The sequence below is a fragment of the Prionailurus bengalensis genome, chromosome D3, assembly GCF_016509475.1.
Source record: "Prionailurus bengalensis isolate Pbe53 chromosome D3, Fcat_Pben_1.1_paternal_pri, whole genome shotgun sequence".
NCBI classification, from domain to species: Eukaryota; Metazoa; Chordata; class Mammalia; order Carnivora; family Felidae; genus Prionailurus; species Prionailurus bengalensis.
In genome coordinates, this window is record NC_057356.1 from 14,096,883 (window position 1) to 14,111,035 (window position 14,153).

Genomic DNA, 14,153 nt, shown 5'->3' on the forward strand with positions numbered 1-14,153 from the left:
AGGGAGACACAGAATCTGAAGCAAGGTCCAGGTTCTGAGCTGTCAGCACAGAGCCTGACGCGGGGCTCGAACTCACGAACTGTGAAATCATGACCTGAGCTGAAGTTGGACACCCAGTTGACGGAGCCACCCACGTGCCCCAAGAGATGTTTTTGAATGAAATATCCCTCATGTGTTACTGGCAGAGCTGGGGAAAGTTGGAACATGAACTTAAACTCAGGGATACATGAAATAGGATCATTCAATAGGGCACATGCTTTGATATCTCCATCAATGACAGAGTGTAGGATGACAGAAATGTGAAGTTTGTTCCCTGTGGCATTTCTTATTATATACACCTTTATCAGGGACCAAAAGGTCATCTAATGTCTACCATTCCAACCACTAACCTTTTCACTCACTTGCATATCCATTCATCCATCCATCCATCTAACCATATATCCATCCATCCATCCATCCATCCATCCATCCATCCATCCATCTAAATATCCATCCATCCATCCATCCATCCATCCATCCATCCATCCATATATCCATCCATCCATCCATCCATCCATCCATCCATCCATCCATATATCCATCCATCCATCCATCCATCCATCCATCCATCCATCCAAATATCCATCCATCCATATATTCATCCATCCATCTATCCATCCTTCCATCCATCCATCCATCCATCTAAATATCCATCCATCCATATATCCATCCATCCATCCATCCAAATATATATCCATCCATCCATCCATCCATCCATCCATATATCCATCCATCCATCCATCCATCCATCCATCCATCCATCCATCCAAATATCCATCCATCCATATATTCATCCATCCATCCATCCATCCTTCCATCCATCCATCCATCCATCTAAATATCCATCCATCCATCCATCCATCCATCCATCCATCCATCCAAATATCCATCCATCCATATATCCATCCATCCATCCATCCATCCATCCAAATATCCATCCATCCATATATCCATCCATCCATCCATCCATCCAAATATCCATCCATCCATATATCCATCCATCCATCCATCCATCCATCCATCCATCCATCCATCCAAATATCCATCCATCCATATATCCATCCATCCATCCATCCATCCATCCATCCAAATATCCATCCATCCATATATCCATCCATCCATCCATCCATCCATCCATCCATCCATCCATCCAAATATCCATCCATCCATATATCCATCCATCCATCCATCCATCCATCCAAATATCCATCCATCCATATATCCATCCATCCATCCATCCATCCATCCATATATCCATCCATCCATCCATCCATCCATCCAAATATCCATCCATCCATCCATCCATCCATCCATCCATCCAAATATCCATCCATCCATATATCCATCCATCCATCCATCCATCCATCCATCCATCCAAATATCCATCCATCCATATATCCATCCATCCATCCATCCATCCATCCATCCATCCATCCAAATATCCATCCATCCATATATCCATCCATCCATCCATCCATCCATCCATCCATCCAAATATCCATCCATCTATCCATCCATCCATCCATCCATCCATATATCCATCCATCCATCCATCCATCCATCCATCCATCCATCCATCCAGATATCCATCCATCCAGATATCCATCCAAACATTCGTCTCTCTGTCCATCTATTCCTCCATCCATCTATCTATTCATCTACCCATTTGCACATCTGTTAGAACATCTATCCACTCATAGCCTATCACAAACATATGCAGTGGACACTTTCTACCTTACGGGCACTGTGCTAGGCACTGTTGTGACCTGACAGTAAATGACATATGGATTCCACCTTCAAGGGATTTATATTCTAGAGGGGGAGGCAAACGAGCAAATAGGCAATCTTGATTCGGTAGGATATGAGTTACGATAGGGATGCATAGAGGGGCTGTGGGAGAGCACAAGACCGGGGAGGATCGGACAAACTTGTTGGCAGAGGTGACATCTCAGCTGAGGCAGGAAGGCCCAGGAGGGGTCGCTGTGTGGGGACAAGGGCCTTCCAGGCAGAAGGAACCACATGTGCACAGGCAAAGGCAAGAGAAAGTGCTGGCCTGGGGAACTGTGGGGGGCTCCGTCTGGCCAGATCATAGGTAGTGAAGCTGAAGGAATGAGAGGGCTGGCTGGAGTCCACAGCCTCAGGCTGAGTTTGAGTTTGGACTTTGTCCCAAGAGACTGGGAAGCCTTGGATGCATGTTAGAGAGGCCTGAGTGAAGAGAGCGGGCTCTAGAAAGGTCTTTCTCACAGGAAATGGATTCCCTTCTTGAACAGGAACACGATGTGGGAGGCAAGTTGTCATACTTGGAAACGATCCTGAAGAGGTTTCTTCCTTCTGAAATTTGGTCTTGCTGTCTCCTTTCCCAGAGCCATTTTCTGCCTGGCTGAAAGTCTAGTGATGCTGGCAGGAGGGATGCTAATGATTCAGACAGTCATTAATATTCTCCCTGAAGAAGCTTCCTTGAAGCTCTAGCGGGAAATTCAGACCCAAGACCAGGAGAGGATTCCTGTAGTGCATAATTATGGGCAATGGTGTCCTTTGGCCAATCGGGAGGGAGAAGCTTGCCTAGCATTAGTCCTGCTCCAGTCCCTGGTCATGGCGTTGGCTGGGGGCTCATTGCCCAAGCAGGCAACCAGGTTAGGGGGTACATAAGACAGCCGAGAGGCAGCGCACAGGACACAGACTTACTGCCCCCCGACTGTGTCCCACGTACTGTGCCGGGATACAGGAGAAATCAAACCAGATCCCTGCGGGACCTAATGTTAAAGAGAGTGGGTTATCAGTGATGCCAATGCAGGGAAAAGGGGAAGCGAAAGGAAGGCAGAACACCAGCATCTCATCTGAAGTAGTGTGGAGTCAAGATACACTGCCTGTAGTTGGTGGAATAAGAAGTAAGAGGGTGAAGGCATTTCTTAAAGTTGCCGAAGCAACTAGTGTGAACCTAAAAATAATGGCACACCTATATTAGGAGGACAGGGCGGGAAATGTCAGTGGATAAGGTCTAAGGTCTGCAAACCAGTAAATATCAAACGTAAGCACAGTTTTCAGAGATTTGTAGTTAACCACAGAGGGGACAGCCAGGAAACATAAGAACAGTCACTCCTGGGAAGCAGATTCAGTAGGAGGGGGTGGGGTGGACATCTGCTTCTTAATGTAAGGCTTTCTCTTTTACTCAATTATTTCTTTTAATGTTTATTTATTTTGAGAGACAGAGACAGAGTGCAAGTGAGGGAGGGGCAGAGAGAGAGGGAGACACAGAATCCGAAGCAGGCTCCAGGTCTGAAGTGTCGGCACAGAGCCCCACGCGGGGCTTGAACCCACGAACCATGAGCCCATGACCTGAGCTGAAGTCAGATGCTTACCTGACTGAGCCACCCAGGCGCCCCTACTTAATTATTTTTTAGCCACGCGCATGGGCTTGGATAAAATATTTTGAACATTTGAATAGAGGTAAGTCACAGCTTAACAAACTCAGCGGTCAAAAGCCAAACGCATTGGCACAGACAGTTAACACGGCTGGATTTGGAGCAAGGGGGTCTATGGACACGATTCAGGGAGGCTATGAACTTGGGTGGGAAAAAGAATCCCATCCTAATTTTACTGTCCCCTAACTGAAATTCAGCACTTGCTTTCATTACAAACATAGACAAAAAGCCACAGTGGTCTTACCAGACCTGTGACTTTATCACCAATGAAAATCATTGGATTTTCTGTCACCTTAGATCGTTGCAGATCATCTCGAGATACTTACACTCATCACTACTTCAGAATAATAGTCTTTGTTGGACTCACAGCTTCTCTTGTTAATGATTCAATGGAGAAGCACGTATCACATTTGTTTCTTTAACGTACCTTTTTGACAACGGTATTTCAATATACAATAAAACCTTGGGTTGCGAACAGAATTCGTTCTGGGAACGTGCTTGTAACCCAAAGCGCTTGTATATCAAAGCGAATTTCAAGAACCATTGGCTCAGTTGTGATCATGTGATGTCTGGCATTACAGACGACTCGGATTGAGAGACATCGCTCACTTATCAAGTTAAAATTTATAGAGGGGCGCCTGAGTGGCTCAGTCTGTTAAGCGTCCGACTCTTGGCTTCAGCTCAGGTCATGGTCTCATGGTTCACGGGTTCGGGCCCCCGTATCAGGCTCTGTGCTGACAGTGTGGCTGGTGCCTGCTTGGGATTCTCTCTCTCTCTCTCTCTCTCTCTCTCTGTCCCTCCCTTGCTCACTCTCTCTCTCTCAAATAAATCAACTTAAAAAAATAAAAAAAATTTAAAATTTATTAGAAATGTTTGCTCGCTTTGCAGAACATTTGCATCACAAGTTACTCGCGATCCAAGGTTTTACTGTGATTGGTTCCTTGGCAATCCTGTGCGTTTTTTGTTTTTTGGTTTTGTTTTGTTTTGCACTAAAAGACATTTCCTCTGAGAAGGGCTCTCTGTAGGCTTCACCAGACTGCCAAAGGGTGTATGGCATGAAATAGGTTGAGAACCTGCTTTAGTAAAAGAACAGCTTGGGTGTGGTGGGTGGGGGGGGGGGAGGGGGCGGGTTTGATAAAGTTTTGGAGACAGAGAGCAGGATCCATATGTTGAGAGAAGCTAGGACCCAGACCAACAGAGAGGTGGGTAACAGGTGCGTAAAGGCATTCTGGTGATAGCACAATGGTATAATCATGGTAAAAACATCAGCAGCCTATACTCTGCTGAGCTCATGGGGTCCAGACGCCGTCCCGAGCTCTTGGCAAATATTATTGAGATCAACCATGACAATAGCTGTAGGGAGGTACGAATGAGATTTCCCTTTTACGGTCTGGGTTACACATCCCCAGCCATATTTATGGACTAGCCTGAAGCCCCATAGGTGGTAAGTCCTAGGGTAGAATTCAGACTGTGGTCCGCAGGACTCCCCAGCTTGCGCCCTTAAGTGCTCCCCTATGCTGCCGGGTATAAAGGAAAGTCTTGTTTGCATGTAACCGATAAAGAAATCAAGGATCAGACCAATCAAGTGCAGCCAAGCCCAGGATCCCAGCGTGCTTGGAAACAACCCAGCTGAGGTTTGCCCTTGCCCAGCTGCCTGCTGATTCCTTCCTCGTCCCTCGTGGCTCCCTAGGGCTCTGGAAAGCTCAGGGAACCCATGCCAGTTCCCTGGGCATCACCATCAAGGCTCACATCCTGCCCACCTTCCATTAGCTCATTGTTCAAATCTGCCTTCCTGTGTTAGCCTCCGGAGTCCTCCTGGTATGACACCTTAATGCCACCATAGCCTCCTAATTAGGCCCCCAACTTTGTTGCATGCTACCCTGTGACTGCTAGATGCACCTGCACCTGAGTGCCTGAAATTGGGGTCCTCTGGGGTGGGGGTGGGGTCACATACCACTATGCTCGTGTTATAAGAGTTGTAACCGTGTGGCCATCTGTAGGACATGATCATCGGCCTTTCCCGGATTGCCTGATAACCATCTTATCGCTGAGGATTGCCACATGGTTCCAGTGACTGTTCTGTTATGATGGCCACTGGGCTGAGCTGCCCTGCTTTAATCCCAGCACAATAATAAGGCAAGGCTGTGGATGTAATGCAGAAATGAGGCCAGAATGCCACGCTGTACAAACAGAGGCTCCATAGCAGTGTATGGGGCAGGGGGGTGGCGGGGGGAGAAATGGCAGAAAATTGAGTCAGTGGAGAACCCACTCCAGGCCGGGGTGGGGGGATATTCAAAAAGCCCTCTGGGCGGCCTGTCCTACGCTCACGTGGTGAGCAAAACATCACTCTGCCCACTGCATACAGGCTTTGAATTCAAATTGGATTTGTTTTGCAATTGTGATCACATTTAATTTGTGGATTTGTTTTGGTGTCATCGCATTAGTAGGGTGATGAAGCAGCATCTTTTAAGCAGCATCATAAGAAAAATATTTTATGGTAATGTTGAGAGGGAAGCATCTGAGAGAACATGTGCCCTTTAAAAGTATTCTATGTTTGGGGCGCCTGGGTGGCTCAGTCGGTTAAGCGTCCGACTTTGGCTCAGGTCATGATCTCAAAGTTCGTGGGTTCGAGCCCCACATCGCTCTGTGTTGACAGCTCGGAGCCTGGAACCTGCTTTGGATTCTGTGTCTCCCTCTCTCTCTGCTCCTCCCCCGCACTCCCTCTCTCTCTCCCTCTCTCAAAAATAAACATTAAAAAAGTTAAAGAAAAAAGTATTCTATGTTTGAAAGACACAGAGCCACATACCATTTTGCAGACCATCCCCATGGCTCAAAAACTATTGCCCACTTAGAGTTAATATTCCGAAAGCTTAGCCTCATCCCGGTACCCTGCTGGTCACCATGGACAGGCCCTCCACACCAGCTACCAGGTCAATTCAATATTCTTCAACTAGCTTGTGCCAGTTTCCAGCAATGGTAGGTAAGGCCGGGGTGTTTTAGGGGCTCACACCAGCGCCTAAACACTGGTCAGGGCCTGATAAATGGTAACCACTTCGAACACTACTATTACTCTTACTTCGTGGGGCTTGGGGAAGAGATATCTAAAGGTATAAAAATACCCTCCCCTGGGGCGCCTGGGTGGCTCAGTCACTTACGCATCTGACTCTGGTTTTGGCTCAGGTCATGATCTCACAGTCCATGAGTTCGAGCCCCGCATCAGGCTCTGTGCCGACAGCATGGAGCTTGCTTGGGATTCTCTTTCTCCCTCTCCGTTTGCCCCTTCCTTGCTTGCACACACTCTCTCTCAGAATAAATAAACATTAAAAACAATAAAAAATAAATACCCTCTCCTGATGTTCCTGTCTCCATATCTTATATCCCAGTCAGGAAAATAGAAGGAAAATTGACATAAAGGTGTGGCGCCTGGGAAGGAGACACGGGAGGCTCTGTGATGCCTTGGGGAGGAACATTCTGGACTGGAAAACACACCGTGGGGGTAAGGCCCAGCTCTGTGTGACCAGGGACAAGTTGTAATGTCTCCCTGAGCCTCGGGCTCCCAATATGTTAATGAGGACAAAGGATCATCCCAGCCTTGCCCACTTCATGGAGCAGGTGGGAGGACCAATGAGGTCAAGGATACGGAGGGTGTCAGTGACAACATGAAGGGCTGCCATTATTGTTGCAAGAGTGACAGCAGCAAGGCAGAGTGGAAGACATAGTCAGGAGCCAGTGAGGGATGGGAAGGCGGGGGGGGGGGGGGGGGGGAGGGGAGAGAGAGAGAGAGAGAGAGAGAGAGAGAGAGAGAGAGAGAGAGAGGAGATTCCCCCGAATCTGCGCGAATTGCTGGCTAACAGTAACTGCCAGCTTGCTTAAGACTAAATTTGTTTTTTCTGCTTTGGGGCTTGACTCTGTGAAAATATTTGGTCTTATTTGAGATCGTTTGTTTTTCTTTGTAAGCATTAAGTGTCTCTTTATAATGCACTGTTCTCGGGGAATCATGGGGAGCATTGCAAACCAATTTTTTTTTCCTAACCGTATTTTCTTGAATACCGAACTCTACTTTGATTTAAACATTTTTATGAGAAGTTCCCTCTTAATGGAAAAGTGATTTTTCAAAATGCATTTGGCAAGGGGGGAGGGGGGGTGGGGCGAGGGACGGTAAAGTTACAGTCTCATTTATTCTTCGTGAAGTGGAAGGGAAGTGGAACCCCGGGGAGAAATCGGATAAAAAAAGAAAGTGATAGAATGAAAGGAGAAAAGAAATAATATAATGAATGCACGTGGGCTTTGAATAGGCGTCTCGTGATGTGCATAAGCTCTTGGGTTTGAGGAGACACAGCAATGAGTGGTCAGAGCTGACATCTGGCCAAAGACCAGGTCCTGTGACTTAGAGGCACTGCCATCTCACGCTGGGCCTCCCGGCCTCAGTTTCCCCACCTGTGGAAGGGGATGAAGCCATCTTCGCGGGGCTGCTGGGAGGGCCTCAGGGAACAGTGAATGGGAACACGCAAGCTGTAGGGTGTGGGGCACACGGAGGGAGGATTGTTATTTGCGCAGTGGGGCCGGGGGGAAGGTTGTACTGAATAAGCTTCAAGACTCTTTCTAGCCCCCCAAATCCAGATTTTGATGAAAACGCACTGACGCACAGGTACACGCATGTGGTCACAGGTGTAGACATTGACGCACACACTCACAGGTGCGCACGTTTGTTCACAGGTACGGACACGGACACACGATGCAGATACATAGTCACACACAGATACACGCACACGCCCTCCGACACACCCCACGTTCTTCAAAGGACACAGTCCCCGCTGGAGCCCCATGTCCCCTCCGCCCAGCTTGAACACGGCTCGGAAGTAGAGCCTTATGCTCCGTCCACTCCCCGAGCGGAGCCCCACGTCCTCACAGCCCCGCCCCCAGGCTCTGCCCCATGGTGCCCAGAAACCGCTCAATGCTGTTGTCTCCCGGGCAATGTCCCTCTCTCTGTCCCCTGTCCTTGGCATTTGGTGACCCCCACTGTGAGCTTTGAGCTTCACGAGCTTCATGATCCTGTCTTTGTTGTGTATTTGTTTTTAATTTTCTAAAAACGTTTATATATTTTTGAGAGAGAAAGAGACAGAGTGCGAGCAGGGGAGGGGCAGAGAGAAAGAGAGGGAGACACGGAATCCGAAGCGGGCTCCGGGCTCTGAGGTGTCAGCACAGAGCCTGACCCCACGAACCGTGAGATCGTGACCTGAGCCGAAGTCGGAGGCTTAGCTGACGGAGCCACCCCGGCGCCCCTGTAGGGACCCTTTCTGCCTTGTTCATGAATGCATCGTCGGAGCGTGGCGCTTAGTGGGTGTTCAAGAAGTGCCAGTTGAATGAACGAACGGATGAATGAGCCCTACGGAGGGACGTGGTCTGCTCAGCCCAGGGCTCTGGACTCTGGAGTCGGCATGGGGAGAAGAAGGGGGCCTGCGCCTGGGCCAGTGCCAGTGCCCTGCCCTCTCCAGCGCTCAGTCAAGCCCCGGGCCCCTCCGGAGCCGACTCTGCTCCAACCACGCACGTCCTCCCTTCGCCGCCTCCTGAGGGACCCAAAGCGCTGGTGATATCCGGGACCTGCCACTGGTAGCTGTTTCTGGCTCATCTCCCACGGCCCCCAAGGTGCCTCCGGAGTTTCTGGGAAAGGATGGGGTTCCTCGGGAAGGCGGGTACCCTGCAATCCCACCCGCCCTCCGCACGCCAGCACCGCCCCCTGCCAGGTCCCAGTAGGTCACCACGTGCTGGAACGGGGCTGTGCGATTCTCACATAAACCCCACCTCCCACAGCCGAGCAAACGCGGGCTCCAGCAGTGAAGTGACCGGCCCGAGGTCACAAGACGGCAGGCGGCAGTCCTAGGAGTTGAACCCGGGCCCCAAATTCTTCACTGCTGCATTTGCCTGACTGCCCACCCTGCGTCCGGCACCCTGTCCGGGGCTCCCTCGGCTTCTGTCTCCTCCACTGGGGCAACACGCCCTCTGTATCATCCTCAGCTCCTACGCTGGGCCAGGAACGACTCAGGGGCAGCAAGCTAGACCAGTCTGATGCCTCGTCTGGGTCCCCTCGGCCAGGCCAACGTGCCCGTTCGGCAGCCGCTGACCTTTTTTCTGGAGCGTTGCCTTACGTAGGAAAACTCACTTGCCGGGGGGGGGGGGGGTTATGACACCCCTCACCCCAGCTGACCCCAACTGGAACCAGCGACTGGCGGGCAAGGGGAGGCGGGATCAACTCTGCGGCACAAGTCATGCTCTAGAATCCCTTGCGGGAACCAGCTGAGATCCCAGCCTTGCTAAGCGCCTTCTGCCCTCACCTGCTTTCCTCACTCGCTCTTTCTAGAAAGCTCTCCTTCCAGAACCCATGTGCGCAGGATGTCATGTCTCAGGCTCTACTTCTAGAGAACCTGACCCGAGACAGGCAGGGACAGCCTGACAATCACTGAGACCCCAGTGTCAAGGCCAAGCGGATGGCAGGAACTTCATGGGCATTTATTGAAGGAACGAGGCATTTCTCCTGCCCTCTGTGCAAAGCTTCTGCTCCAATCCACGGGCCTCCTCAGTCAGGCCGTACAGAGAATCAGTTCTTGTTCAAGGGGAGGAGCTTGGTTTTCTGTGGGCACCACTCCATTCCTGGTGCCTAGATATGGAGCACATAGTAGGAGCTTAGTGAGCATTTGCCAAATGAGTGATTATTTATTTGTTTGTTTATTTTAAGAGAGAGAGAGAGAAACAGCGAGAGCACAAGTGGGGAAAGGGCAGAGAGAGGGAGACAGAGAGAATCCCACGCAGGCTCCGCACCACCAGGGCAGAGCCCCACGTGGGGCTCAGCTCAAACTCCCGAACTCGCGAGGTCATGACCTGAGCTGAAGTCAGATGCTTCACTGCCTGAGCCACGCAGGCGCCCCAGTGAGTGAATATTTCAATGAGTGACTGTCTGCTTTTCTCCATTCCTGTTTCTATCCCCCCCAACCCCTCAAGGCCACCTCTGCCGTCACCTGCCAGGTATCCTCACCTGCCATGCTCACCCGGGCTGGCTTTGACTTCATACCAAAGCACCTTCCAGCTGTCTGCACACCTCAGAAGTTCACCGAGGGTCCTCAGGGGTCCCCCAAGGGCATGGGATCAAGGTTGCATGCAGAATAGCTCTGTTTGACCTATTTCCATGAGGTTTTGTTTGGACAAAAGTGCTCTGTGGCTGCAAAGACTGAGAAGCCCCTTGTCCCTCTGCTGTCTTGCATTTTCTTTCTCTCTCTCTCTTCCTCCCTCCCTCCCTTCCTTCCTTCCTCCCTCCCTCCCTTTCTCTTCCTTTCTTCCTTCCTCCCTCCCTCCATTCCTCCCTCCCTTCCTTCCTCCCTTTCTCTTCCTTCCTTCCTTCCTTCCTTCCTTCCTTCCTTCCTCCCTCCCTCCCTCCCTTCCTTCCTTCCTCTCTTTTGAGAGACAGTCTTAAGCAGGCTCCATGCCCAGAGCAGAGCCCAGTACAGGGCTCCCATCCCACCACCCTGGGATCATGACCTGAGCAGAAATCAAGAGCTGGATGCCCAAATGACCGAGCCCCCCAGCCGCCCCATCCTGCGTTTCTTATCTACCCCCCGTACCCTCTTGAAGTGGGGCACAGCGTCCTTCATGCTGCCCCATCCAAATTCTGGGTGTAGACATCCTCTTATGTCCCCATCTAATCAGGAACTCCCTGAGGATTCTAGTTTAAGGTTAAAAGCATAGGCTTTGGAGTCAGAAAGGCCCTGGGCCAGTTAATTTAGTCCCTCCTAGCCTCAGTTTCTGTAGCTGTAAAATGGGAAAGTCACAGAGCTACCCCCTGAGGGCCGGGCAAGAATTCAGTAAGATGGGTCATGTGCTAAGCAAGTGCCTGACTCCTGGAAAAATAATAAAAGGTGCCTTCTAGTATTTTTTAATTCCCCAGGCAGTGCTTTGGGCATACTTGGAAATTAACTCCCAAAGTAATCAAACTCCTTCGGCCAAGGGAACTAAACCGTGGATATGCGTGAAGCTCATCCTGTCCTGGCATGGCTATTTCCCAGGGACCCAACACCATGTATCATGGCCATGACCACGGGGCTCTAGTGAAAGCCACCAATCCCAGGAGGACGCTGGGGACATTCCAAGTGGCAGCTGCACGGCTAAATAGAGCCCTCGTCCCTTGCTGCAAAAGGACTAGAGAAGGAACCCCAATGTTCCTCTGCTTCTTAAGCATCTGGCTTTCTCCCAGATCCAGGCTCGCTGTGCTTAGACAGCAGGGGAAGTTGGAAGAGAATATGGTTTCTCATTGCCTAGATTTGTTGGTGTATCTGCAGCGGCTTTTACAAAGGTTGTGCACAGGGCGTGCTCAATAAAAATCGTGGGGTGAATGCAGGCATAGAGGGACGAGTGAATTGGAGCTCTGTCTGCCATGTAGTTTCAGCATCTAGGATAGGTGTCTTTCAATAAATGTTTCGGAGTGAATGAATGAATTCTAGGTTCACTGCCCTGTTCTCAGTTCTGAGCCCGAGTCCCAGCACTGAGGAGGCGGGTGATGAATATTTATGGAGGAAATGAACCAGATCCAGTATTTCCCTGGGTAGTAACTGGGCTTCAGCTGAGGTTGCCCCCTACCTCCCCACTTGCCCCAGAGTCACAGACATGGGTTCCAGGGACAGAGTCCTCGAGTCCAGTCGCCAGCCCAGCTTGGCCTCAGCCGGTGGAATGGGGTCTAGAAAACAGAGCTATTTACCTTCCCCCGGGCACACCCGGGAGACTGACTGGCTGGCTTGCCAGGAAGCCTGGAGGGGATGCCCTCGGGGAACACTCACCCCCCCCAGATGGACTGTGCTGGAAGGAGCTGAGCACAGTGACCCAGGGATGCCACCAAGGAGCCCTCATCGGCACGGCGTTGGCATCCTTATAATCACACAGGCGCACACACATTGATGGGGACATGTGGCCACGCCCCGCTGGGCACAGAGCTCTCTACAGTGACCCTTCCTTCCTCCCCTGTCTACACGTGGGAGCCACTCTCCAGAACAGGCTCCCGAGATCCACACGAGTGATCTTGTCTGTTCATCTTCCCAGTGCATCCCCCAGGGGCACAGGCATGTGGCTGTGCCTCGGCCTTGCCCAGCCTCCCCCCTCTGCCATCCCATCCAAACGCACCTTGCCTCTGCCCCGAGCACACAGTGGCCACACACCGCCCTGTGGCAGCACCAAGAGACAACACCACCTGTCACACGGGATCCCTTCCTTGGATCAGAGAAGCCCGATTAGCCAGGAGCTGCGGCTCAGAGTTCACAGCGCAGAACCAGAGACAAGTCACGGGTCCCCTCATTGCCTGGAGTTACGGGAGTCCCTCCCTAACCCCGCGTTCTGCGCCACCGACGGGCAGCCGCTCCATCCTTCGCCACCGCTGGGATTGACTCCCCCCGCCCCCCACCCCACCCCAACCCAGTGGAGCCAGGAAGTGGCCCGGCCCCTTAGAGTTGCCTGGCCTGCAGGCTGGAACGCTGTCCCCAGAAGCATCTGGATCCTGGGCCGGGGCCCTACTTGGCCCCCAGCCGTGCAAGCCAGAGGCCTCCTCCCGACTCCGGTTTGCGGCGCAGCCGCTTGCCCATGCCTGCTGCCTGTGGGGTCTCGGGCCACCCAAGCGCATGGGGCCACCCTACAGCACGAGCCGGCGAGTCGGAGGAACGCGGCCTTCGATGCCCAGACAGGCCGGCGCAAGGAACCGGCTCCACATGGGGTGACGAGGAGGCAGCTGGGACCCTAAGGCCTCAATCTGTGCCGACTGATCCTTCCTTCCCCCATCAGGTTCCCTTTAGCCATGGCCTGGGGTTGGCCCCTGCAGCTGCACGTCCCGGGGAAGACGCCGGGCTGGCATTTGGTCCCCTTGGGTACCCTCCAGGTAGGGCGGAAGCGGAGCAGGTCGGGGATGCTGGGAGGCCCCGCAATGCCCCAGGAGAGCAAACCACAAGGGGAGCCCCCTTCCCGAGGTGCCCAAGCTGGCTTCGCCACGCCCGCCTGCCCCGGGGGGCCGGGCCCCCGCCTGGTACTCACCCCACTCCGCAGAGGCCTCACCCTCGCGTGGTGGCAGCCGCCCCCTCTCAGGCAGTGCTCCCCATCTGGAGAGGCCGCGGCACTAATCAGCCGCCTGGCGTGGTGCGGCCGAGTGGCTGGGGTTTAATTGACACCAGGTGGCCCCTCCCCAGGGGCAGGCTGGGAGGCGGCTCTGCCCGGCAGGGAGGCCAAGCCCCGGGCAGGGGGCCCCCGGCACCCAGGCCTGGCCGGTTCAGGCCTCCCCTGGGGAGAGCAGGGCAGTCAGGCAGCTGCGGGCCACCCCTCCCCTCCTCTCCCACCGGCCGCCTCCGTAGCACACTCCAGCCCTGCTTTCCTAGGCTCTGACCTTTCTTTCATTTCAGAGGCAGCAGGGACAGTGACAGCGTCTGCCCAGGAGGAGGGTGGCTCAGGTTTCCCCCCTGACTGGCTGGGGGCAGCCAGGAGTGATGCACTGGGTCCACAGCGGCCAGGCCCTGTCGGCTGGCTCCTCAGGAGGGACACCCGTGGGTGACCATCCCCCAGACCATCTTTTATTGAACACTTACTACATGCCAGGCCCTGAACGGTGCCCACCTTGTGCTGTGGGAGGTGGGCCTATAGTAATTCCACTCTGTGGATGAAGGAGCTGAGGCT

The 14,153-nt window shown here is 52.5% G+C and overlaps 1 protein-coding gene across 2 annotated transcripts in view; it reads right to left on the reverse strand.

The window, feature by feature from the left end:
* Positions 1-13,825, reverse strand: part of NOS1 (nitric oxide synthase 1) — a 187,803-nt gene extending 173,978 nt beyond the window's left edge. For both annotated transcript variants that reach the window (XM_043557707.1, XM_043557705.1), the window contains exon 1: positions 13,521-13,825. The gene's annotated coding sequence lies outside the window, so the exon portion shown is untranslated. The remainder of the gene's footprint in view (positions 1-13,520) is intronic.
* Positions 13,826-14,153: the final 328 nt, after the last annotated feature.